Raw genomic sequence first — 25,781 nt, 5'->3', positions numbered from 1 at the left:
CGGCCTCCGCAGTCACCTTTGGCAATGAATTCCACAGATTCACCACTCTCTGGTTAAGGAAATTCCTCCTCATCTCCATTCTAAATGGACGTCTCTCTATTCTGAGGCTGTGTCCTCTGGTCATAGACTCCCCCGTCACAGGCAGCATCCTCTCCATATCCACTCTATCAAGGCCTTTCACCATTCGATAGGTTTCAATGAGATCCTCTATCATTCTTCTAAATTTAGCAAGTACAGGCCCAGAGCCATCAAATGCTCCTCATATGATAAACCTTTCAATAAAAGAATTATTTTTGTGAACCTCCTTTGAACCCTCTCCAATATCAGCATATCCTTTCTTAGATAAGAGCCAAAAACTACTCACAGTATCCCAAGTGAGGCCTCACCATTGACTTATAAAGCCTCAACATTAATTACATCCTTGCTTTTGATATTTCACTGCTCTTGAAATGAATGTTAACATTACATTTGCCTTTCACACCACCCACTCAACCTGCATCCTGTACAAGGGCACCCAAGTCTCTTTTCACCTCAAATTCTTCTTCATCATGCTTGTTTTACAGTTTAAATTGTCAATAATCTTTAATCCTCTAGGGATAAAAATAGAGCATGTGGAATAGATATTCAGCTAGAATGGAAGAGTTGGGCCTCCTGGTAGCCGACACAAAATGCTGGGCAAGTGTTATTTAGCTTCCAAACATTTCTTTCCTTAAAGTTGCAATCAAGATAACAGAATAGGTGGAGGCTTTCATCGGGTTTTGGGCAGAGCAACTTGCTGGGAAAAAATAATCTTATTCCAGCTGTGTAACAGATTATATGTAGGTAGGTACCGTATATACTGTACAAGTTGAGGAAATGCAATTTATAAGCCAGACTTAAAACTTGATCAGACAGGTAAATGAATGCTCAAGAACTCTATTATATTTTCAGTTGTTGGTTGGTTCTTTCTCTGGGGATTGGAACTCAACGCTTTAGCCTCATGGTGACTAGTCAACTTCTACCGCTCAGATCAGTACTTAGTGCTCCATCTTTAAGCATTGTCAGCAGATGATTCCACAGCAAAAGACCTCGCAACAGAACACAACACTCTCTGAATAAATAAATCAAGCATGGATTACCAGCTGTGAGGTAGACATAGAAAAAACTGTACCGTGTGAACAATTACACAAAAGGTGCTGAGGCTAACTGTACTATTCTAAGCAAACGTGTCACAGCAAACCTGAAGAGAAGAACTTTTCCATTGCCTCAGCCTCTACATTTATTTAATGTTTCTGGTAATGAGCTAGAGCCAGCTCCTACATTAACACCACTATTTATTTTCAGAAATGCAGAAAGCACCTGAATCAGATAGATAGTTTCTTTTTTCCCCAGCGAGGTGAGCCTAGAGCAAAGAGGGATGTGATGAAGTTGAGCAGGGAGAAATTTAAACGAAAGCTGAGGGGCAAGTTTCTCACGTGGTTCTCTGTAACAAGCTGCCAGAGGAGGTGGTGGAGACAGACGCAACTGTAATGTTTCAGAGGAATTTGTACAGGTACACAGATAGGAAAAACACTAAGTGATACTGGTATAATGCCGACAAATATGATTAGCAAAGGTACTGTATGCATCACGGACAACACATGAGATCGGCCAAAATGTCCCATTTCTGTGCTGTACAATTCTATAGTTCTCTATGAATATTTCAGTTTTTTGTTTCTTTTTTTGGTTTATGTTTGAGTAGTTTCTTCAGTTTACTAGCAGATGACAAAATTGGCAATTCTGCTCATTTAAAAAATGCTTAATTCACAACATTCATCAATTTTTGCTCTTTAAGTTCCAATTAAATAAAAAAAACAGCAATTAATAAAAAACAGTTTAGTTCAGACTGCAACTTAGTTAGTTCTTGAAAAATATCTTTTTTTAAAAAATTTTCTCACAATAACATTGTTTCTTGTCCCATTTCTCTCTGCTCTTTCACTCTTGATGGTCTTGCATCAGTGGATGCCCTGTTTGTTGCAAAAGCCAGTGCAGCATTCTTAAAACAAGATAAATAAAAGTACAAATGCTGCATGATTGAAGAAAAGCACAATAAAACGTAGAACGGTACAGCACAACACAGGCCTAACAGCCTACAATGTCGTGCCAGCCTACTCTAAGATCAATCCAACCCTTCCCTCCAACATAGCCCTCCATTTTTCTGTCATCTGTGTGCCTCTCTATATTAAATATCCATAATGTATCTGCCTCTACCCATACACTCTCTTAACTTACCTCTGACATCCCCCTTGTACTTCCCTCCAAAGCAAGCACAGAGTTTTCCATTGGTATTTTACACCCAAGGAAAAAAGAATCTCTATATATAAAGTAGAAATTTTAAAAATTCTATATATATTAATATCCTTTGGCAAAAATCTCCCTTAAATTCTCATTCTGGACAAAGACTGTGGATAAAAATTTCCCACCATATAACAAGCATTATTCAAGGCTTGCTGGATTCTTTAAAAAATGCAACACACACAAAATGCTGGAGGAACTCAGCAGGTCAGGCAGCATCTATGGAAAGGAATAAACAATCAACAATTCAGGCCAAGACCCTTCTTCAGGACTGGAAAGGAAGGTGGAAGACACCAGAGTAAAAAGGTGGGGGAGTGGGGTGGGAAAGGAGGCTAGCTAGAAGGTGATAGGTGAAGCCAGGTGGGTAGGAAAGGTAAAGGGCTGGAGAGGAAGGAATCTGATAGGAGAGGACAGTGGATCATAGGAGAAAGAGAAGGAGGAGGGGACCCAGGGGACATAATAAGCAGGTGAAAAGTAGTAAGAGGCCAGATGGGGAAGAGGAGAGGGGAGTGGGGAGAGACTTTTTTACTGGAAGGAGAAATTGATATTCATGCCATCAGGTTGGAGGCTACCCAGAAGGACAATAAGGTACTTTTCCTCCACCGTGAGGGTGCTCTCATCTTGGCATAAGAGGAAGACATGGACCGACATGTTGGAACAGGAATGGGAATCAAAATTCAAGTGTTTGGGAAATTCTGCTTCTGACAGCTGGAGCAGAGATATTCGACGAGTGGTCCCCTAACTTGCAATGGTGTCACCAAAGTAAAGGAGGCCATACTGGGAACAGTGGACACAATAGATGACCCCGGTAGATTCATAGGTGAAGTGTTGCCTCATCTGGAAGAACTGTTTGAGGCCCTGAGAGGCGGTGAGGAAAGAGGCAAATGGACAGGTGTAGCACTTAGGCCAAGTGCAGGGATAAATACTGGGGGGGGGGGCGGGTGGCGGGGAGATTAGTCGGGAGGGTGGAATGGATAAGGGAAAGTGGAGAGGGGTTGAGGTAAAGATCTGTTTAGTGGCAGGCTTCCTTTGGAGATGGCAGAAGTTACAGAGGATGATGTGTTGGATGCAGAAATTCATGGGGTGGTAGTTAAGAAATAGGGGAAATCTCACTGTAAAGGTGCAGGAAGATGGGGTGAGCATGGATGTTCATGAAATAGAGAAGACGTGGGTGAGGCTGGGGGGGGGTTGGCTAGCTTGGGTCTCTAGGGTTATAGAGAACCTACAGCAGAATACAGGTCCTTCGGCCCACAAAGTTGTGCCGAACATGTCCCTACCTTAGAAATTACTAGGGTTACCCATAGCCCTCTATTTTACTAAGCTCCGTGTACCTATCCAAAAGTCACTTAAAAGACCCTATCGTATTCACCTCCTCCACTGTTGCCGGCAGCCCATTCCACACACTCACCACTCTTTGTGTAAAAAAAAAAAACTTCCCACTGACATCTCCTCCGTACCTACTCCCCAGCACCTTAAACCTGTGTCCTCTTGTGGCAACCATTTCAGCCCTGGGAAAAAGCCTCTGACTTATCCACATGATGAATGCCTCTCATCATCTTATACACCTCTATCAGGTCACCTCTCATCCTCCATCGCTCTAAGGAGAAAAGGTCGAATTCACTCAACCTGTTTTCATAAAGCATGCTTCCCAATCCAGGCAACATCCTTGTAAATCTCTCCTGCACCCTTTCTATGGCTTCCACATCCTTCCTGTAGTGAGGCAACCAGAACTGAGCACAGTACTCCAAGTGGGGTCTGACCACAGTCCTATATAGCTGCAACATTACTTCTCGGCTCCTAAATTCAATTCCATGATTAATGAAGGCCAATACACCGTATGCCTTCTTAACCACAGAGTCAACCTGCGCAGCTGCTTTGAGCGTCCTATGGACTCTGACTCCAAGATCCCTCTGATCCTCCACACTGCCTAGAGTCTTGCCATTAATACTACATTCTGCCATCATATTTGAATTTTGGTTTCCTGATATTATTGAATGTCATTTTGTTTCAACTAAATGGAAATAACAAACGACCCTTGAGAAAAGGTTAATGATAGGGGATGTATAAAGTTCTTGTGAAGAGTGAAAGGAAATGGCATTAGCATAAAAAGATAAAAAGATTCTGTCCTTCTGACTTTTTGTCCTCCAGAACCATTGGAAGGGCTATACAACGGAAATCTTTCAACCTCTATAGAAGAATACTTATGACACTTTGCAGTATTTTAGTAGTTACTTTATATGCCACTTAGAACCTTGATAAGTTTCCAAAAAAACTTCATAGTCTGTTACAAATTAATCATTTATTCTACCAGGCTGCTTCCATGCCTTAGTTTTATTCCATATATTGTGAAGTTAATAAACAGTCCATGAGTTGGGAGAATGAATTCTGACTATTTTGCCTGACATCCATCCCAAGCATTAAGCACTTGTAGAGCTCAATGGAAACTTGCATGGAAGGAGTTTTTTTATATTTAAATCTGCCAGTTACAAATATTGTTTAATAATATTTGTAAGTCAAAAGTAAGAAGAGCTTGCTGCAATGTGTCAATCTGAAATCACCGAACTGTTGGCTTTCTTTAGTTTTAGAAATATTCTAATATGTCTTGATTCTAGTTATTATGGATGCATCTATTTCTGAGAATAATCGCTATTTCAATCCATCCCAAGGTTAGCGTGCTTATCATCTCAAACTTGCATGTTTTTCCTTGTAACCGATATTGACAGAATAAATGTGATTATGGACTCCTGCAGTGAGTTACTGGAGAGTAACAGTGAATTTTAAACCAATAATTCACTCAATGGAATTCAGTTGTTTAATAAAAATATTGAGAAGCCAGCACAGTTATTACAAACCTATTTTTAACTCAACATTGCTTGATTTTAAAATATTATTAATTGCCAAGGGAGATGGTTACATTCTCTGATGTTGAAGGTGGGCACAACTATGAGGAGTAATTTTGCCTAAATTTTGTCCATGGCTTCTTGTGCATAAATACAAGCAGCTTAATTATTGGTCAAAAATGGAAAGGAATTCTGCAAGCATCGCCACTTCTGATTTTATACTGGAGGAATGCCATTGATGAACCAGCTAAAGATGGTGAGGATATTGGATATCATCTGACAGAACTCCATCTGTAAACTCCCGAGTCTGGGCTGATTGGTCTCCAACAGCAGCCTCTTTTATGATGTGTGACCGGACGGAAGAAAGTTTTCCCTCGATACTCACTAATTTCAAATTCACTAGGTTGCTTGAACCTATGCTTTGTTAAATGTTGCCTTAATGTTAAAAACTTTAAGCTTTAGTTCATTTGTTCATGATTGCTTTCAATTAGTTTTTGGGCGAGAAGCCTGGACAGAAACAGTGAATAAGTGCCACTTCATAGTACCTTGGACAACAATTGCCATCAATTAGATTGTCCTGCTTTTGTGAACAGGGCATACTCAAGCTATTTTCCATTTTTAGTTGACACCAGCTGAGTAATTATACTGGAGTAACATAGATAGACACATAAGAGCAGTACCTCGCCGTTTTCTAAGTCCAGGTTGTCCACTTGTATCTTCATACATTTGATATAAAATAAAGTTAGCTAAAGATTGATTTTTTGATGGTTTGGACCTAAACGAATTATCTTTGTATTTCTGGCTGGAGATGTTTCACCTTTGTACTTGCATGCTGGATCACACCAGAATTGAGAACAATGATGCCTGTCCACCCAGAAGTTTGTTATTCAGTAAGCCTGCAGAGCCTTCATCTGCTCTGTTGTTTCTGGAGCTACTTTGCTCTGCCGAAAATATGCTGCTTCTACAGTTCAGTATGCAGTGCCTTGTCTTGAGAATTAACCAAATAGCACTTTGCTTTTTTTAAAGTATCTGTTCAGCAATGTTCCTGAATGTTCTTCTGTGATCTTAGATACAGAGTTGAGAGTCATATTAAAATAATAAATGTGTGCTTAGAAATGGCTGGTCATTACCAACTTTTGTCAAATATAAGGAACTGTTATTTTAAGGGTAAATGTTTTCAGCAATGTGGACGGTACTTTAAAGTCATCTACATTTTCTACATTCAAATTAATTGAATTTGTTGGCCAACAAGCAACTGACGAAAGTCTTGGATCAGAAAAGTTGATCCTTTCTCTGTCCACAGATGCTGAATGATTCGCTGAGTGTTTTTCAGCATTTTCCGTTTTTTTTTATTCCTGAAAGGCAGTTCTTTATCCTGGTCCTCTGGAATTCCTTTTGATTTGGTTTGAATATTTTGAGAATAGACAACATACTGCACAGAATCCAATTCATAATTCTTTAAAAAGAACATTTCCTATATGAATAACTATAAATGAAATATGCATTATATAGTAAATACTGTGTTTTATCATTGATTCCCTTCTTTAAAAACGTATTATTATATATATTTAAAGACAATGATTGCCCAACAATTTAGATGATAGTAAATTAATAAAACATGCAAGGTAGGAATTCCTTCTTATTCAACGTGAAAACTGACCAGATACATTTTGATTTCATATAAACCAGATGTTGGAGAGTTATTTTTAAACGGTTTCACCATTCTTACATATACAAAGAGAAGATCTAAGTACTGCTTACCACGACGTGACTTGCGAATGACTCTTTCAGCTCTTTGCTATTATAGTCAATGCAAAAATGAAGCAGCTCCACAAAGAAATGCCTGGTGTGAGTAAAACGGAAAACAGTCAGTCTGTGAGAGTGGCTGTTCCAATATATATATATATATATATATATATATGTAAAAGAATAATCGAACCCACCTTTTTCAAAGGGCAATTCCTCAGATATAAAGTTAGTTTTTCACCGGAACTCTCGTTAAAACGTTTCACACCCACGGATTTCTCTAAACTGAGTGGAGATGAACTGAACACCCCATTCCCACCCCCTTGCGTGATGTCGCAATTACGAGGATTCCCTCGTTTACCGAGCCGCCTCGCAGCAAAGGGTAAACATACTCCCACGTAACGCAGGAGGAAGCCCTACGGGAAAGCCTCGGCAAAGGGTGAAGCCTCAGACTACACCGGTGGAAAACTTTACATCAGCAACAACGGCAACAATATCACTGAGCTGTAATTTACAGTAAGAATAGCTACTAAATCCCTCCCTACTATTTTTTTTATATTGACCGTAAATGACCGTTTCTTTTTACAAAATGAGTATGTAGGTTTATTGAACTTTTTGTATCAAATGACACGGTTTTACCTACAACTTCTCAGAAAGAAGTGGTGCTGCTGTCTCTCACTGTATTTCGAGCCCAGACCGGAGGATGAAACTGAATATCAGTCCCCACCTCCATTTCCTCGACTGTTCAGTGAAATTCAGTTACATTAATTGATGCTTAAAGAGATCATTGTGACTGAAAGGTGTAGCCATGGGCACTCACATGGGTCTATGCCCGCCTTTTTGTCAGTTACGTGGAACAGTCTATGTTCCAAGCCTACACATGCTGATTTCTTCGACTTTATCAACTTTGCCTCCAACTTTCACCTTGCCCTCAAATTTACCTGGTCCATTTCCGAGGCCTCCCTCCCCTTTCTCCATCTGTCTCTGTCGCTGGAGACACCTTACCCACTTGTGTCTTTTACGAACTCACTGACTCTCACAGCTACCTGGACTGTAACTCTTCCCACATTATTTCTTGTAAAAACGCCATCTCCTTCTCTCAATTCCTCCGTCTCCGCCGCATCTGCTCTCAGAATGAGGGTTTTCATTCCAGAACGAAGAAGACATCCTCCTTCTTTAATAAAAGACTTCCCTTCATCAACGCTGCCCTCAACCGCATCTCTTCCATTTCGCGCAAGTCTGCCCTCATCCCATCCTCCCAGGGATAGGGCTCCTTTTGTCCTCATCTACTGCCTCATTAGCCTCCGCGTCCAGCACATATTCTCTGTAATTTCCACCGTCTCCCGCGGGATCACACTACCAAGCACATCACCCCACCTCCCCCTTTCTGCTTTCCGCAGGGATCGCTCCGTACAAGCGAATCTCTTGTCCGTTCGTCCCTCCCCACTGACATCCCTTCGGGTACTTAACCTTGCAAGCAGAACAAGTACTACACCGGCCCCTACACCTCCTTCCTCACTACCATTCAGGGCCCCAAACAGTTCTTTCAGGTGAGGCGACACTTCACCTGTGAGTCTGTCAGGGCCATCTACAGTATCCGGTGTGGCCTCCTGTATTTCGGTGAGACCCGATGTAGGGTAGGAGACCGCTTCGCCGAGCACCTGTGCTCCGTCAGCCAGAAAAAAAGCGGGATGTCCCAGTGGCCACCCACTTCAATTCTAATTCCCATCCCCATATGTCCATCCATGACAGCTTCTAATGCCACGATGCGGCTACGCTCAAGATATATTCTGCCTGGGTAGTCTCCAACCTGATGGCATGAGAATGGATTTCTCGAACTTCCTGTAATGCCCCACCTCCTCCTCCTCTCCTTCACAATTCCCCATTCCCTTTCCCCTCCCCCTCTCTCCTTATCTCCTTACCTGCCCATCTCTTCCCCTTCCCTTTCCCTTTCTTTTACCGTGTTTTGTCCTCTTCTATCAGATTCCCCCTTCTCCAGCTCTTTATCTGTTTCACCAGCTCTTTAATTGACCCCCACCCCTCCCAGTTTCACCTATTGCCTTCTATTTCTTCCTCACCTCCCCCATCTTAATCTGACTTTTCATCTTTTTTTCTCCAGTCCTGGATGAAGGGTTTCAGCCTGAAACAGCAACTGTTTATTCTTTTCCATAGCTGTTGCCTGGCCTGCTTATTTCCTCCTGCATTTTGTGTGTGTTGATTGTGGCTGAATTAACGGGTGATCATTTAATGCATCATTATACTTGTGCCAATCCCTTCGTGCCTTCCTCCACAGTAATGCATTTATATTTCAAACTTCCAGCATCTGCATTTAATTTGCCACCTAGCTGCCAGACATCAGATTATTTTTTTGCAGAGATGTTAAGTCATGAACCATTTAATGTTGGGAGTTAATGTTGTTTCCAAGTCAGGATGATGTATGGTTCTGTCACAACCAGGGACAATTTAAAGGGAAAGGGATTTTTTGTTAGTATATGGACTGTATTTTCTGAGTGTCACCTCATGAATATGCAATATTCCTGGATTGTTTACATTTTATGTCTAATAGTTTGTCTTTGCTCTAGCTCTGGGCTTTCACCTTGTATTGCCGGTGTCTCATTTGGGATCATGGGGATTTTTAAGATCTCTTTATAATGATCACTTTTGTTCAATTTGCGATTACTTAATTAGCACAGTATTTCAATGTCTTGCACTGTAGTTCTTGGCTTTGGGGATTATTGCGTCATCTGGACACCTATGTTGTCTGACTGGTACTGAATTCCTACATGCTCCAGGGTGTATTTCAGGGGGGCATGCCGACCCCTCCTTGTTTGGTTGTTGTGGATCCTTGTCTGGCAGGGCCAGATTAAGCTAGTGCGGGGCCTGTAGCATATGTTATAAAGGAGCCCTAAATTTAAAAAATGCACGTAAGTATTAAAACATGAATTATTTACTTGCATAGTAAAGTAATTCAATTTTTTCATTTGCTATACAGCCAGATAATATGACAAATGTCTGACACTTCCGTAATAGTATTACTTACATGTAGGTATCAATTTCAAATGTCAAAAGTAACAAAACTACAATTTCGAAGTTACATTTTCTAGATTTAGCATGAGCAAATTTGTTGATGATACTGGAAATGTCTATTTCACGCAGAAGTTCATGTTCGATGCTCATTAGAGTGAGATTGTTCAATCTGTTTTGACCCATGGTGCTCCTTAGTTCATTTTTAACCCTTTTCAGTTTTGAAAATGAGCGTTCTCCACTGCAGTTGGTAACCATGAGTGAGAAATAGATGCGCAAGGCTTTTTTTACATTTGGAAAACATGACTCCGAAGAATTGTCAGTTATCAAATGGTACAACTGTAACTCTACAAGGTCTTGTTCAGCACCAATATGAGAAGAAAGATCAGTTTTCAACAGTTCAGTAAACTGCACAAATTCTTCATCAAGACTTTCTTCTAGATCTTCCAGATATGATTTAATAAGATTTGATGACCACCTTACAATCTCTTCGGGTGTAAACGACTGTAACTGATGAAGGAATGCAAAGACATCATTCACCTTTAGATAAGTTTTCTGCCTTTTTGACGGGGCAGAAAGCAAGCTGTCAATAATAGCAAGAAATGTTCAGCTTTTAAACTTCTGAGAAGACGTTTGAGACTCAACAAGTGGATCAAGAGTGCTGGAACCACTGAAATAATCGTACGCACGATTTTGCTTGTGTTTTCTTCGAGGTTGCTGTTGATAAACTTCACATTTAGTCAAATCCTTGGCTTTTTGCTCAATGTCTGAAAAAGTAGACCGCATAGCTTGAATATATCCATGCAAGGATTCATAGTGCACAAGCTGTGTTCAAGTCTTGGCTAGAAGATTGCAAAGAAGCACTGGTCATTTGAAAACGCTGTAATACTTGATCCCACAATATGACCATTATTCCTGTTTCCAACTTCATCATGGTTGAAAGTAGTCCATGAGCCTGTTGTCGACACTCTGCCTTCTGATCATGTCATGGTCTGGTCCATGAAATCCACATTCCAATTCACGGTCCGGTCTATTGATCCTTGTTCCGGGTTTTCCTGTTTTCTTCCTTGTTTCTTTTGGGTGCCTTAATTGAGGTACCTGATTCTCATTGTGAGCTGGCATATAAATACCTCTCAAACCAAGGATTCCCTGCTGGACTGTTCTCTTCCCTTCCCCTTCCTTCTAAAACCTTCACCGGCAACCTCATCAAGTTTAACTGCCAGAGTGAGACTGTAGCCTTGCCACGCTAAGAGAAGAAACTATCTATTGTTGAGTTTGGAACTGTCTCTTTGTGTCCCTGTGTTTAGTGTCCGTGTTCTGTGTACGAGTCCTGGTCGTACGTCCTGTGCTTCCCAAGGAGGGGTCCTGACTCTGTGTACCCAGTTCCTGTGCTCAAGTCCAAGGCTCTGTGTTCCTGTGTTCCAAGACCAAGTCCAGGTGCCATGTTCCAGCCCTGTCCAAGTCTGAGCTTCGTGTCCTCGCCCAGCACAGGAGTACCTTGCCCAGCCCGGTGCTGGAGATTCCTCGTCCTGTGCCGGATCGTCCTCATCCAAATCCTCGGCAGTTTACCTCGGCAGCCATCCTGTCCCTGCCTCCTAGAAAGGGTCCTGTTCCTGCGTCCAAGAATGGGTCCCGGACCTGCATCCTAGGAAGGGTCCCAGCCCTGCGCTCCAAAGAGGAGTCCCAGCTCCATACCCAACAGCCTAACCACGCTGAGTCCAAGAGCCGAGCCAAATCTAGTTCAAGAGCTACGTCCTGTGCTGGAGATTCCTCGCCCAGCCCGGTGTTGGAGTTCCCTCGTCCTGTGCTGGAGATCCCTCGTCCAGTCCAAGCCACGTCCAAGAACCTCGTCCTGTGCAGGAGTTCCATGTCCAGACTTGTAGCCTAGCCACGTCCAGTCTTGTAGCCACATCTTGTCCTCGCCTAGATCGGGGGTCTGAGCCCAAATCAAGACCCAGGTTCCAGGTCCCTCTCCAGTCTCCTTCTCGGAGTCCTAGTCCAGGCTCCTCGTTCCTAGTTCCTCATCCGGGGCCCGTGTTTCTAGACCAAGTCCTCGCCCAGGCCCTGAATCTAGTCTAGTCCAGGGTCTGTGTCAATGTCCAGCGTCGTTTCTTCCTGACTCACTTTGCTATCTCGATAACCCCCGTCCTGTTCCTAGTACTTCAGTGCCTGTGCCTTGCATTTGGGTCCGCTCCCAATGCCGTCCTTGCATCAGATCATTGTTATTTGAAATGTCATCCAAGACTTGTTTTATTGCAGAAAAGCTGTGTAAAAGTGCTTTTGTTGCATCTGCACCTGGTATCTGACATTCTTTTCACAATGGGCAAATGAGCACCACCATCAGATAATGCAGCAGAAAGGAGATCCCACCAAAAAGTAAAACCAGAAAAAAATGAGTACAGGCTTTCTACAAATTGAAAGAAAATTAATGCTTCTTGACAACATCCAGCAGCATATTTTCCAACCAAATTTAGTGAATGTGCAAAACATGGAATGTAATCTGCAAACTCATTCAGCTCTTTAACTCGTGCTTGTAAGCCACTATACTTGCCACTCATGTTGCCGGCATTGTCATAACTTTGACCATGGCAGTCTTTTATATCAATGTCATTTTCTTTTAAAGAGTCAAGTAAACTCTGAGTGAGCTGTTCAGCACTATGACCTTCCATATCCAAAAACTTCACAAATCTTTCAACTGGTCCAGACGACAAAACATAGTGCAGAGTCAAAGTCAGCAGCGCACCTTCCAGCAGTGCACAGCGCATGCTGCAGCGGCTGGGGATCGTGGCAGATAGCACAAGGGTCACCGCAACACAGCAAGGAGCCAACGTACGCCTGCACACACACACCATGCAGCATGCAGCTCCCCCACCATGAAAACAACAGCGTTGCCAGATTGTTGTGAGAATACAGTGAGATGCCGATTTCACCAGACTGCAGCTTGCAAGCATTTAGTGCAGGGCCCTCGAAAATGTAGGGCCCGTAGCATATGCTACTTTTGCTACTAGGTTAATCCGGCCCTGTTGTCTGGTGAAACTCAGACCGAACTCTTCAGTGTATTGTGCTCTTCAGGATTCTGTGTAGTTTGCCTGAGTTCTTGTTAGTGTTGCTGGTTAATTTCCATAATAAATCTTTTGCTTTATTTGAATTGCTGACGTCTCTGATTCCTGCACTTGAGTTCGCTAGCGGCCCTCTCAGGTTTAGAGACCAACATTCTGGTGGTGTTGCTCCCATAACTTTCACTGCCAGATCCTTGAAATTGGTAGTGGTTATTAGTTTGGAAGATGCTGCATACAGAGTCTTGGTGAAATGTTTCAGTGCATCTGGTAGATCCTGCTTCCACTATGTGTCAATAGTGGAGCAAGTGAATGGTTGTTAATGGGATGCCATGAAGAGAGAAAAAGTTTATTGGATGCACAAAGGAGAAGATTTAGGATATGCTGAAAGCCTTGGAAAATAAACAAAATGTGCATTGATTCCTCAGAATCCATGACACATTCCTGCTCAAAATGAGGAATGTACATGTGAGATGCTATTGAGAACCTCAAGGTCACATGTCTGCAGCACATGGAGTATACCACCTCCCTAACTACCCACTGACCCGTCCCATCAGACTCCTCAAGCACCATCTGATCTCCCGCATCAGTCTCCCAGCCACCACAGAACCCAATGAAAATAAGTCATCCTTGATCCTAGGAAAGATAGACCCTCTGTTGGAATTAGTGAGAGAGGAATGTCATAGGAGTGGATTAGGTAGCATCCCCTTTACATGTTGCAATGGTTTGCTGAGTTGCTGCCAGGTTGAGCCTCACTCATTGCTTATGCAATAGGAAGTTGATACAGCTGTAAACCACATCTAACCTTTGCTACTATCTGGTGAAATTCTATATCAAGTGGTCAGGTTCCCATTAAATCCAATATCTGGACCTCCTTATCATGTTATCATTCTGTTTCAGGACTGGACAGCCAGCTGCTCTGGTGAGATTTCTGCCAGGAACTTGCAGGTCTGTTCCTCAGCAGAGGTTGGTAAAAGGTGCCACATAGGAGGGAGGCCTAGACCTTCATCAGGAGCCAATGAGAAACACCCCTTGTTTTCCTGGCATCAATCAATTTCCTCAAACAGCTGAGAGCTACTGAAAATGCCAGAAGGTAACAATTGGACTCCAAACTTCAATGCTGGAGCCTAGGTCAAATCTGTTCAAGGCCGAATGATTACATGACAATAGATTCCTCCGTCATTACAAACCAAGGCAGCAATCAAATGCCATGATTTAGAGAAAGGTTGGGTAAGACTCCTGGGTAAGACACTATCACTCTTCCCACTGTAGGAGGAGAGTTAAGTTTAAGACTGCTTTGTTCATCTAGCAGATTGCTTCTATGAACAAACACTCAATGCTATAGAAGTATCAGCATATCTATTCAAATTATGAGAAACAGTAGTCAATACCTCAGATGGCAAGAGTCCTATCCTGAATGATCAAAGGTGAAACCTCACACCATTTGTCCACTCACCTTGATTAAGTCAGTGAACTGGGGTGAGATGTTCCATTGGGCAAGGCGCGAGGGTGAAACTAAAATTGACATTGTCATGCTTATCAAGTTGGTAGTTTTACAGCGGCATTGAGCACTCATTTAGGGATAAGTTAAAATAACTGGGGAGTGGGAGGGGGCAGCCTTAGTTGTGGAGCATTCATTCAGAGAAGCTAGTTAAAATCCCACCACAGCAGCAGGGGAATTTAAATTCAAGCTATTAAGTGAAATGGATATTTTAAAAAAAATCTAGCCTAAGGAGAATAAACATGAAATTACTGGATTTTTAGAAAGATGTATCTGGTGAAGGGAGATCAATTATTTTGACCAACGAACACAAGAATTCAGAACAAGAGTCAGGCTGTACTCAAATAATGTCTTCATAAAAGCCAACATCGCATTTCTTTTCCCATTTGTTTTCTGCACCTACTCATTACCATTCAACAACTTGTGTCCAAGCATACCTAGATCCTTCTGAAAATAAACACTTCTTAATCAGTCGGCATTTCGCAGTGCTCTTCTTTTCAGATATGGCCGCTGAAGTAGGTGACTGCACATTTCTCCACATTATATTCCACCTAACATGTTCCTGCCCACTCTATTACTTTACCTCAATCCCATACACACTTCTTTGTGTCTGCCTCTCTATTTGCAATACCACCTTGTTTTATATCATCAGCAAATTTGGTAATTTATTCCATTTGCCAAATTATTGGTGTTGATAATGCCAACCAAAGAAAGAACCATACTATCTCCCTCTTTGCTTTATGTCTGATAACCAATTATAAATATAATCAATTCCATTTGTTCTAACTTTATTGACCAACTTCCTGCATGGAACTTTATCAAAAAGCCTACTGAAAACCTAAATGTACTATATTCCCAGGTTCTCCCTAACTATTTCATTTGTCACTTTGAAAGAACTCCATTGGATTGTCCCATGTGATTTCCCTTTACTAAATCTGTGTTGTCTCTTCTCAATCCAATTATTTATCATTACAGGTTCTGTTAGTAAATCCTTTATTATAAATTCAACATATTCTTTGCTACTGATATTAATGGGTAAGGAGTTCCATATTTTCCTCTTTTCTTTAAATAGGTACTCACATTCATTAGTATCTAATCTATAAGACCCACTCCAGGATCTCTAGAATTCTGAAAGATAATTGAAAATACATGCACTGACTCTATAGTGGATTCTTTCAAATTTGTCGGTTGTAGATTGCAAGGATTGATCTGCTTTTTGTGTTACAATTTCTCTCATTTGACATCAATAATAATTTCTTTAAGTTGTTTTATTCTTGCTAGACCCTTGATTTTCTATTTCTAGTTTTAGATGTCATGTCAAATCTTTGCAAACTTCTAGGAAGTAGATGTGATTTCTTTGTATTTGCGGGGCCCAGGACAGGGTCTTTGAAATGCTAGCATTTAAAGTTGCTGACCCTCTCCCCCTCTGATTCTCGAATGAAGATTGGGCCATGGACCTCCAATTTCCTCCTCCAGAGGTCAATAATCAGCTCTTTGGTCTTATAACATTGAGTGAGAAATTGTTGTTGTGGTACCACTCAGCCAGATTTTCAACCTCATTTCTATATGCTGATACCTCACTACCTTTAATTCTGCCAACAACATTGCTGTCATCAGCAGACTTGTTTATGACATTGGAACTGTGCTTAGCCACACTGTCTTAAGTGCAGAATGAGTAGAGCAAGGGGCTAAGCACACAGCCTTATGGTGTACCTTTGCTGGTGGAGATTGTCGAGGAGATGTTGTTGCAAATCTGAACTGACTGGGGTCTGCATGTGTGGAAATCGAGGAATTATAGGGGCCTAGGTCTTGAAGCTTATTGATTAGTTTTGAGGAGATGATAGTACTGAATGTTGAGTTGTAATTGATAAAGATTGAAGGTTGAGTGAAGATCCAATGAAATTGCATCTGCTGTGGACCTGTGGTGCCAGTAGGCAAATTTGTGTGCATCCAAGTCACTTCTCAGGCAACTGTTGAGATGTTTCATCACGAAGCTCTCAAAACATTTCATCACTGTGGATATAAGAGCTACTGGATGATAGTCACTGAGGCAGGTTACCACGTTCTTCTCGGACACAATATAATTGAAGTCTGCTTGAAGCAGGTGAGTACCTCAGACTGCTGAAAGGAGATGTTAAAAATGTTGGTGAACTCTACAGCCAGTTGATCAGCACATGTCTTTAGTACTCAGTCAGGTACCCTGTGTGGACTGGATGCTGTTGTTATTAAAGCATAAAAATAGACACCATTATTTATTTAAGTTTTGTGTTATTTTCCCATTCCCCATTATAAATCCTCTGTAAATGAGCCAGATTAACCATCCTTAGTGTTTCCGAAGCTCTTTAATGTTTTATATGTTTTGCCTGGTTACTCATATGTTCTTTCTTGGCTTTCTTTATCAATTTCCTGCTCTTCCATTGCTGATCTATCAAACATTTTGGCTGGTTAGCATTTCTGTATAAGCTTCATTCTTTGATTTAACAGTGAGTTCTCCTGTCAGCCATGGATAGTTCAGTGTTCCTGTTGGGGTTTGTGTCATAGAAGAATATATCCTGTTTCCTATTTGTAGGTCATGTACTACTTAAGTGCTAACTTTGCCTATCCACCAACATTTCTTTCCCACTTAACCATCATACCTTTGTAGTTTCTTTTATTTAAACTTAAGACACTAGTTTTGATTTGTTGAATTATATTGAATCAGGTTAATTTAATCCATCACTGTTGTAAGAGAAAATAATACTAAATCTTTTATAAATTAAGAAGGCAAAATGTCTTGTTGAACTTTGGAAGAAAAACTAAGCAGAAGAATAAAAACATCTTGCTGTGGTTATTTAGAGCCCAATAGATTCTGCAAACTCTTGTTTGCAGCTCTGGTCTCAGGAAGAGATTTGAACAAGAAAAGTTCATCAGATTGATTCCTGTGATGGGGTGACTTTTGTATGAGGATGGATTAGATGGGTTGAGTTTATATTAATACATTTAAACATGAAGAATATACAAGGATGATACTTTCCTAGATTGGAATGAACCAAGGGCCAGGATTTCATCACATAGAGATCAGCCATTCAGGACCTATTGTTGTTCCTTGCCTCACCTCGTGGTGAACTGGGTGACAACCTTGCCTCTGCTTTAACATTCTTGTCTGTTTTATCCTGAGGTCGAGTTACTAGCTCAGCACTCAAGTCAGTATGGATGGAAAGCATGCAAGGAGCTGGCCAGATTTGAACCCGGGACCATTCGCCTCAAAGTCCGGTGCAGGTGCCACGACATCACCAGCCGGCTAAGTCAGGAGTTAGATGAAACTAAATTCATCATATAGAACATAAAGAATACTTGGAACTCTCTACTTTAAAGATCCTTGGAGTTCACTTACTGAGTATATTCAAATCAGGGATATTTGACACGTATAGATAATTGGATATTAAAGCAATCAAGGGAATATGAAGTCAGAACAAATGACGTGGCTTTAGAGTTTAAAGATTATGTATGATTTTATCGAAAGGCAGGTGAGCCACAAGGGATTAAGTGGGCCACTCTTGCTTCTATTTCTTATGTTCTTCAATTTTCCCTTTCTTTGCTGGGTCTCAGATGACTGAACTACAACAACCCCAAATTACTTCCTTTGTGCAAGACTTGACCAGCCAGAGCAGAACTTCCCTTAATTTCCATTGACATTAAATAAAATGTTGCTTTGACATCAATGCCAGTGACCTTAATTCAGCTTGCCTATAGACAGATTAACTTCTGTGTGTCATTTTTCAGGTCTTTGGCAAATCAGTATTCATTATTCATTGTTCATTTCTCTTGTCAACTTGTCAAGGTCAACTTCTTTTTCCTTCTAATGAACATTAAGGGAAATTCCATCAATGATGAAGGAACAGCGATATATTTATCTGTGATTGCGGGCTTTGAGGGGAATTTGCAGCTGGTGGTGTCCCCATATGCCGTTTGATTTACCTCACTGGTGATGGAGATTATAGAGGCACCATCAGACAAGTCTAGAAGAATGACTACTATGGATTTTGTAAACGATACATCCTGCAGTCCTATCCACCAACAGTGCTGGAAACGAATAGTAGGTTGATTTGTTCTCCGATGTTGGCAATTTACTTGCAAGTGTTTTGTCACCATGCAAAGAGACATTGACAGTGTTCTCTTGATTGTGGTGTATCCTCCAAATGCTTGGCCTTTATATACTTTTCAATCAGCTGATTGGACATCATTCCAGAAACTCATTTGGGATGTGGGGAGGAAAACTTGTCATTCATTGGCAGTATGGCGAACTTCATATGTTGTGGTCTAGAATTTTGCTGGCATTGGATCATAAATAGGATTGAGGTCTACATGTTTGTTTACAGAACTGTTCATGGAAATCCACGCTTCTAGGAATTCTCTTGCATGCTGCGTGTTCACTTGTGCCATGACTTTCATTGATGGCCAGTGAATTTGTGCCCATTTTGATCCTCATGGGTAAAGACCAGGGGGAGTTGATCATGCTGCTTCTTAGCCAGTTGATGTTCTGGATCCTCGTGGATAGTTTTCTCTCAAGTTGGCTGGTCTACTAGCTTGGTTCATTCTTTTACTCTTCAGTTTAGTTGACCAAGCTAGAAGAAAATTACGCACAAGAATCCATGAACATCAACTGGCAACTCTCCCATCATCCACCCGAGCTACACATCTCCCAAGGAAATGAATATTTAGAGTGGTAGATGTGGTGGATATTCTTGAGGTTTCTTTTTAGTGTGTGTGGTCAAAACTTTGAGAAGGTTCATTATTGGATCATTACTGGACCTCTTCCTGGAGCCACCATTTTCATGTTCACTGGTCCAGTTGAGTGTCTGGTTAATTGTGACCCCCAGGAAGTTGACAATGGGGAACTGGTCAAACTTAATACCCCTGAATGTTGAGGTAGTGTTTGGAGAAGATCATTATGGAGAGTTGTCAATTCCTGTGTAACACAGATCTTGATGCACGTAGGAATGTAGTGACTCATTTCCTTAGGATTATGAATTGAATGGAATCATCACCAAATATCCCTTTTTTTAATTAAAAAAAAGGATACCAGTGAAACAACTGCAGGTGGCTGGACCAAAGGTATTGGGCCAAGGAACTCCCATAGCATAGACCTGGGGCTGAGGTGATTTATCTTTAACAACTGCTATCATTTTCCTTTATGTGTGTAATTACAGGGACAAGGTCCAGCACCTGTCTGCGTGGTGTGCTGACAACAATCTGGCGCTTAATACCCAGAAGACAAAGGAGATCATCATGGACTTCAGGCATGCCAGGAGTCACACTCACGTCCCCATCTACATCAACGGAACTGTAGTGGAGCGTGTATCAAGCTTCAAATTCCTTGGTGTCCACATTTCCAAGGATCTCACCTGGTCCCTGAACTCCTCCATCCTGATCAAAAAGGCACAACAGTGCCTTTATTTCCTGTGGAGCATGAAGAAAGCTCACCTCTGTCCCAGGATACCGATGGACTTTTACCGCTGTACCATTGAGAGCATACTCACCAACTGCATCTCAATGTGGTATGGCAATTGTCCCGTATTGGACCGCAAAGCACTCCAGTGTGTGGTGAAAACTGCTCAGCGGATTATCGGCACCACCATTGAGAACATCAACCATAAGCGCTGCCTGGGCAGGGCGAAAAGCATTATCAAGGATGCATCCCACCCTAACCATGGACTTTTTACTCTCCTTCCAACCGGTAGGCGCTACAGGAGCCTCCGCTCCCGCATCAGCAGGCACAGGAAGAGCTTCTTGCCTGAGGCTGTGACACTGCTGAACCTCACATCACAGCGCTGAGCAGTATTGCATCCGTATTGTACTGTCTCAGTACTTTTATATTTGTGTGCTGTAGCACTTTTTTTATTTGCAGTTATTTTGCAAGTAACACTATTCTTTGCATTTCTGGTCAGATGCTGAATGCATTTCATTGGCTTTGTATCTGTACTCGGCACAATGACAATGAAGTTGAATCTAACTATCCATCTATCTTATACCCAATCAACATACTGCCTGTCATTCACAATGTGGTGAAAGAGGAAATCAAGTCTTTGTCCATGATTCGGCATGGTTATAATGAGACACAAAGCCAAGGTCAAAGTAAATTGAGAAGCAATGGGTGTGTTACTGAAGAATAAATGCTGCCTGATATCACTGTCAAGTGCCTCATCCAACACTTTGCTCATGACTAATGGTTGAATGATGGAGTGAGAGGTAGCCAGGTTAGAGTTGTCCATCATTTTATGAATGAGAAAAAAACTAAATTATTTTCTATGTTGGCAACATAGAAAGGAGCTGGGGAACTCAGCAGCTCAGGCAGCCATGAAGCATGGGAGTGAAGAGTGATATTTCAGATAGAGACTATTCATCAGGACTGGAAAGAAATAGGGGAGACAGGTAGTATAAAAGAGTGATGAGTAGGGTGCGGCTGGAGTGAGAATCAGCAGGTGATCCAATTGAATGGGATAATAGGCACACAGATGAGAAAATCTGCAGATGCTGGAAATCCAAAGCAACCCACACAAAATTCTGGAGGACCCTTCATCAGAGCAGGAAAAATTTATGAGAAGTTAGATTAAGAAGGTGGGGGAGTGGAGGAAGTACTATAAGGAGGTAGGTGATGGATGAAACTGGGGGGGTGGTGAAGGGGGAATCTGATAGAAGATGGTAGAAGACCATGGAAGAAAGGGAAGGGGGAGGAGCACCAGAAAGAGGTGATGGGCAAGTAAGGAGATGAGGTGAGAGAGGGGAACAGGAATGGTGAAGGGAGGGGCAATTACCGCAAATTCGAAAAATTGGTGTTCATGCCATCAGGTTGGAGGCTACCCAGGTGGACTATAAGGTGCTACTCCTCCAAACTGAGTGTGGCCTCATCACAGCATAATAGGCAGGTGAGGAAGGGAGGCAAGAGGAAATGATGCAAGAAGCTGGGAAGTGTTGGAGAGAAGTGACAACGGGCCAACGAAGGAGGACAGAAGATCATGGAATAAAGAGAAGGAGATGGGGAGGAGAACCAGTGACAGAGGAAAGTGCAGGTGTTGGGCAGGTGGAGATGATGGGGGTGTGAAAGGGATGGAATGATGGATACCAATGGAATCAGGAGGAAGAAAAGTGTGTGGTGGGGGAAGGGACAGAGGGTAGGGATTTCAGAAGTTAGACAATTCAATGCTCAAGTCATCAGCTTGGAAGCCACCAAGGAGGGATGTGAAGTACTATTCCTCTGATTGGAATTTTCAGGTTGGCAAATGTAATAGTGTTTCCGATATGGACTCGAGAGAGATATTATTAGTTCTATAACATAACCATTCACCCCTACAGCCAGAAAGGTGTGAAGTTTCATAAACTATGCTAAGTCTATTTCTCAGCTATTTCTTCACATTGCATGTCCTGTGATGAGTGTGATCTTGGGAGGATCCATATAACCTTCTATTCCTTTCTGATCATGAACAGTATATATCAAGCCACCTTTTAAAAAATATCACTATGTGTTTCTTCATTCGTACGATGTACTAGCTAGTTCCTGGAATCTTCAGAATAACCCTATTAATATCTCCACTGCAAAGCAACCATGTGAAGCAGTAGAGTGAGGTACTGTCTGATATCAGGGTACTTCAGTTATCTTGAGGAAGTAACTTAGTTCCTCTGATAATCATAAAAAAGATAATCAGACAAGAATTATGTATTTTCAGGAATTAAATGCTTAATAAATTCAAAGAAATACTTTAAATAACATGAGGAGGAAGTTGGACTTTGAAAATCCCCGTTTAGCAGATTGTTGAAAAACCTAAATAGAAGTGATAAAGGTTAACCAAATATCCCACAAAAGTAAAAAAAAAATACGGTTTCAGAGGTTTAAAATGATGTCTCAACTGAAGGTGGCACACAAGTAAGAGTGGAACAATTTATATGAAGGTCAGAGTGACATGCTGCTGAAAATCCCCCCAAGAGCTGCTGAAAGCAGCGTGGCTTCGTATTGTTACTTTGCATTCTTATAAAGGAATAGACATGAATGATTTGTCTGCAAGTTAACTTGAAATAGAGTGTACGGCTGTCAAAAATTTGAAGTGTTATATTTTAATGTATCATGGGTTTAGCATCTTTTAATGTTGATATGGCCAGGGGCATTGATAAGGAATAGTAGCTGTTACAGAAGTTTACTCAGTAAAATGTACTCTATTTTCAAACTGCTGATACTGATTTTAATCATCCGATTTTAATCAGTATTTAGGTGTTTGAGGGTGACAAAGTCATTCAAGTCAATTTCAAACACCTTGTGATTTTTTTTATTATGAAAATATTTTCTACTGGTACTATTTAAAATATTAATGTTTATTTATATCCTCTCTGCTCCCGTTACTTATAGGAAATTTTTCCTGCTAGTCTTTTGAGGAGTCAGATATGTGCCCATAAGACCATAAGACATTGGAGTAGAATTAAACTAATTGGCCCATCAAACCTGTTCTGCTATTTGATCATGACTGACCCATTTACCTCACAAACCCATTCACCCCCGTAACCTTTCAGGCCCTGACTTAGCAAAAATTTATCAACCTCCGCTTTAAATATATTCAATGATTTGGCCTCCACAGCCGGCTGTGGCAACAAATTCCACAGCTTCACCACTCTCTAGCTAAAGAAATTCTTCCTCATCTCCATTTTAAATGGACGTCCCTCTATCCTGAGCTGGTCCTAGACTCCTCAACTGTAGGAAATATCCTCTTCGCATACAATCTATTTGGGCCTTTCAAAATTAGATAGGTTTCAATGTGATCCCCCTCATTCTTCTAAATTCCAGTGAGTACTGGACCAGAGCCATCAAATACTCCTCATTTTCATGAATTTTCATTAAACCCTCTCCAAACGTCAGCGCATCCTTTCTTCGATAAGGGGCCCAAAACTGCTCACAATACACCAAGTGAAGCCTCATTAGTGCCTTATAAAGCCTCAACATTACATCATTGTCTTTATATTCTAGTCTTCTGGAAATGAATGCTAACATTGCATTTGCTTTCCTCACCATCGACTCAACCTGCAAGTTAACCTTTAAAGCTCCCAAGTCCCTTTGCACCTCAGAAGTTTGTATTTTCTGCCCGGTTAGAAAGTAATCTCCATTTTTATTTTATTCCTTCTGCCAAAGTGCATGACCATACATTTCTGGACACTGTTTCATCTGCCACTTCTTTGCCCACTCTCCTGATCTGTCTAAAACCTTCTATAGCCTCCCTGTTTCCTTAACACTACCTGCCCCTCCACCTGTCTTCGTATCAAACACAAAATCAGCCACAAACCCATCAAATCTGTCATTCAAATCATTGACATACACTGTAATGAGAAGTAGTCCAAATGCCACTTGTCACCAGCAGCTAATCAGAAAAATTTACCTTTATTCCCACTCTTTGCCAATCAGCCAATGATCTGTCCAGGCTAGCATCTCCTCAGCTTCCTTTTTCAGAACCCTCAGGTGTAGTCCATCTGGTCAGGCGACTTACTTAACTTCAGACCCCTCAGCTTCCCAAGCACCTTTTCCCTAATAATAGCAACTGCACTCACTTCTGCCCTCTCACACGCTCGAACATACTATCTATCATCTCTGCAGATTCCCGTATAAGCTGAAGGACATCAATTTGCGGCTCCAGTTTCACAATACATTCAGGAGCATGTTAAGACAAGAAAGATGACATCACACATTGTATATGGAAGGCAAGAGTGAAGAAGAGCCACTGCCAGTGATGCAGGTCAGCCTCTATCTCCTTACATCTCTCAGCCATTTCGGGCACTTTGCTTCTGGGAATAGAAACCAGGGAGGGTCAAATTTACACCAGAATTTATAACATCCTGTCTGTACATATCAAGGCATAACTAACAGGGAGCATTTCTGCTAAAGTCAATTCAATGCAGTAATTTATTTGCAAGTCTTTCAATCGACTACATTTAATTCAATGTTCACAACTTGCTTTTTTTCTCATTGGAGAAACCAACCATAGAATAGGCATCTGTGTTCAGTCCACAATGGTGACCCTGAGCTTCCTGCTCCCTGCAACTGTAGTTCTCCATCCCACTCCCATTCAGTTGGTGGCTTCTGTACTGTTACAGTGAGGCCCAGTGTAGGTTTGAAAAACAGCACCTCATCTTCCGTCTCAGTACTTGGCAGCTTTCTGGACTCATATTGAACCCTACAATTTCAGGTAACCTGATGTCTGCCTGCATCAATTGTTCATCTTTGCTTTTTCTCTCTGGAATTGGAGGACATAACTAAACTAACCTTGATCTACATTTTTCAACTCCTACAGTCTTTCGTCTCTGTAATTACTCCCATTCGCTGTTTGACAGATAAACCAGTCCCCATGGTAACCCAGGAATTTCCCCTTCACCACCATCCCTGCAGCTTAACAAATTCATTCTCTCTCCTTCCTAGTCCTGACCAAAAGTCTTTGAACTGAAATAGAAATTCAGTTTTTCTTCCCACAGATGTAGCCTAACCTGCCAACTATCTCTAGCATTATATGTTTTTACTTAAGCTCTATTTTAAATCCATCACTTACTACACATTAATCGCAGAGGTTACTTTCAAGTTCAAAGTTCAAAGTAAATTTATTATCAAAGTGCATATACGCCACCATGTACAACCCTGAGGTTCATTTTCTTGTGGGTATACTCACCAAATCCACAAGAGAAAAATAACCATAATAGAATCAATGAAAGACCTCATCAATTAGACATTCAGCCAGTGTGCAAAAGACAATGAATTGTGCAAAAACAAAAAAAAGGAACAATAATAATAAATTTACTTGTTTCTTTTTTTAAAATTTATTCATTTATGGGATGTGGGCATAGCCTACTAAGCCAGTATTTATTGCCCATTGCTAGTTGCCCTTGAGAAGGTGGTGATGAGCTGCCTTCTTGAACCAGTGCAGTCCCTGAGGTGTAGGTACACCCACAGTGCTATTAGGGAAGGAATTCCATGATTTTGACCCAGTGGCAATGAAGGAATGGCGATATGTTTCCAAATCAGGATGGTGAGTGACCTGGAGGGAGATTTCCAAGTGGTGGTGTTCCCAGGTATCTGCTGTTCTTGTCCTTCTAGATGGTAGTGGTCGTGGGTCTGGAAGGTGCTGCCTTAGGAACTTTATAGGCAATAAATATCAAGAACATGATAAGAAGAGTCCTTAAAAGTGAGTCCATAGGTTATGAGAGCATTTCAGTGATCAGCGTGTGAAGTTATCCCCTTTGGTTCAAGAGCCTGATGCTTGAAGGGTAATAATTGTTCCTGAACCCAGTGGTGTGAGT

Source organism: Mobula birostris, chromosome 3 (genome assembly GCF_030028105.1).
Source record: "Mobula birostris isolate sMobBir1 chromosome 3, sMobBir1.hap1, whole genome shotgun sequence".
Taxonomy (NCBI): Eukaryota; Metazoa; Chordata; class Chondrichthyes; order Myliobatiformes; family Myliobatidae; genus Mobula; species Mobula birostris.
Note: the sequence above shows the minus strand (reverse complement) of the source record.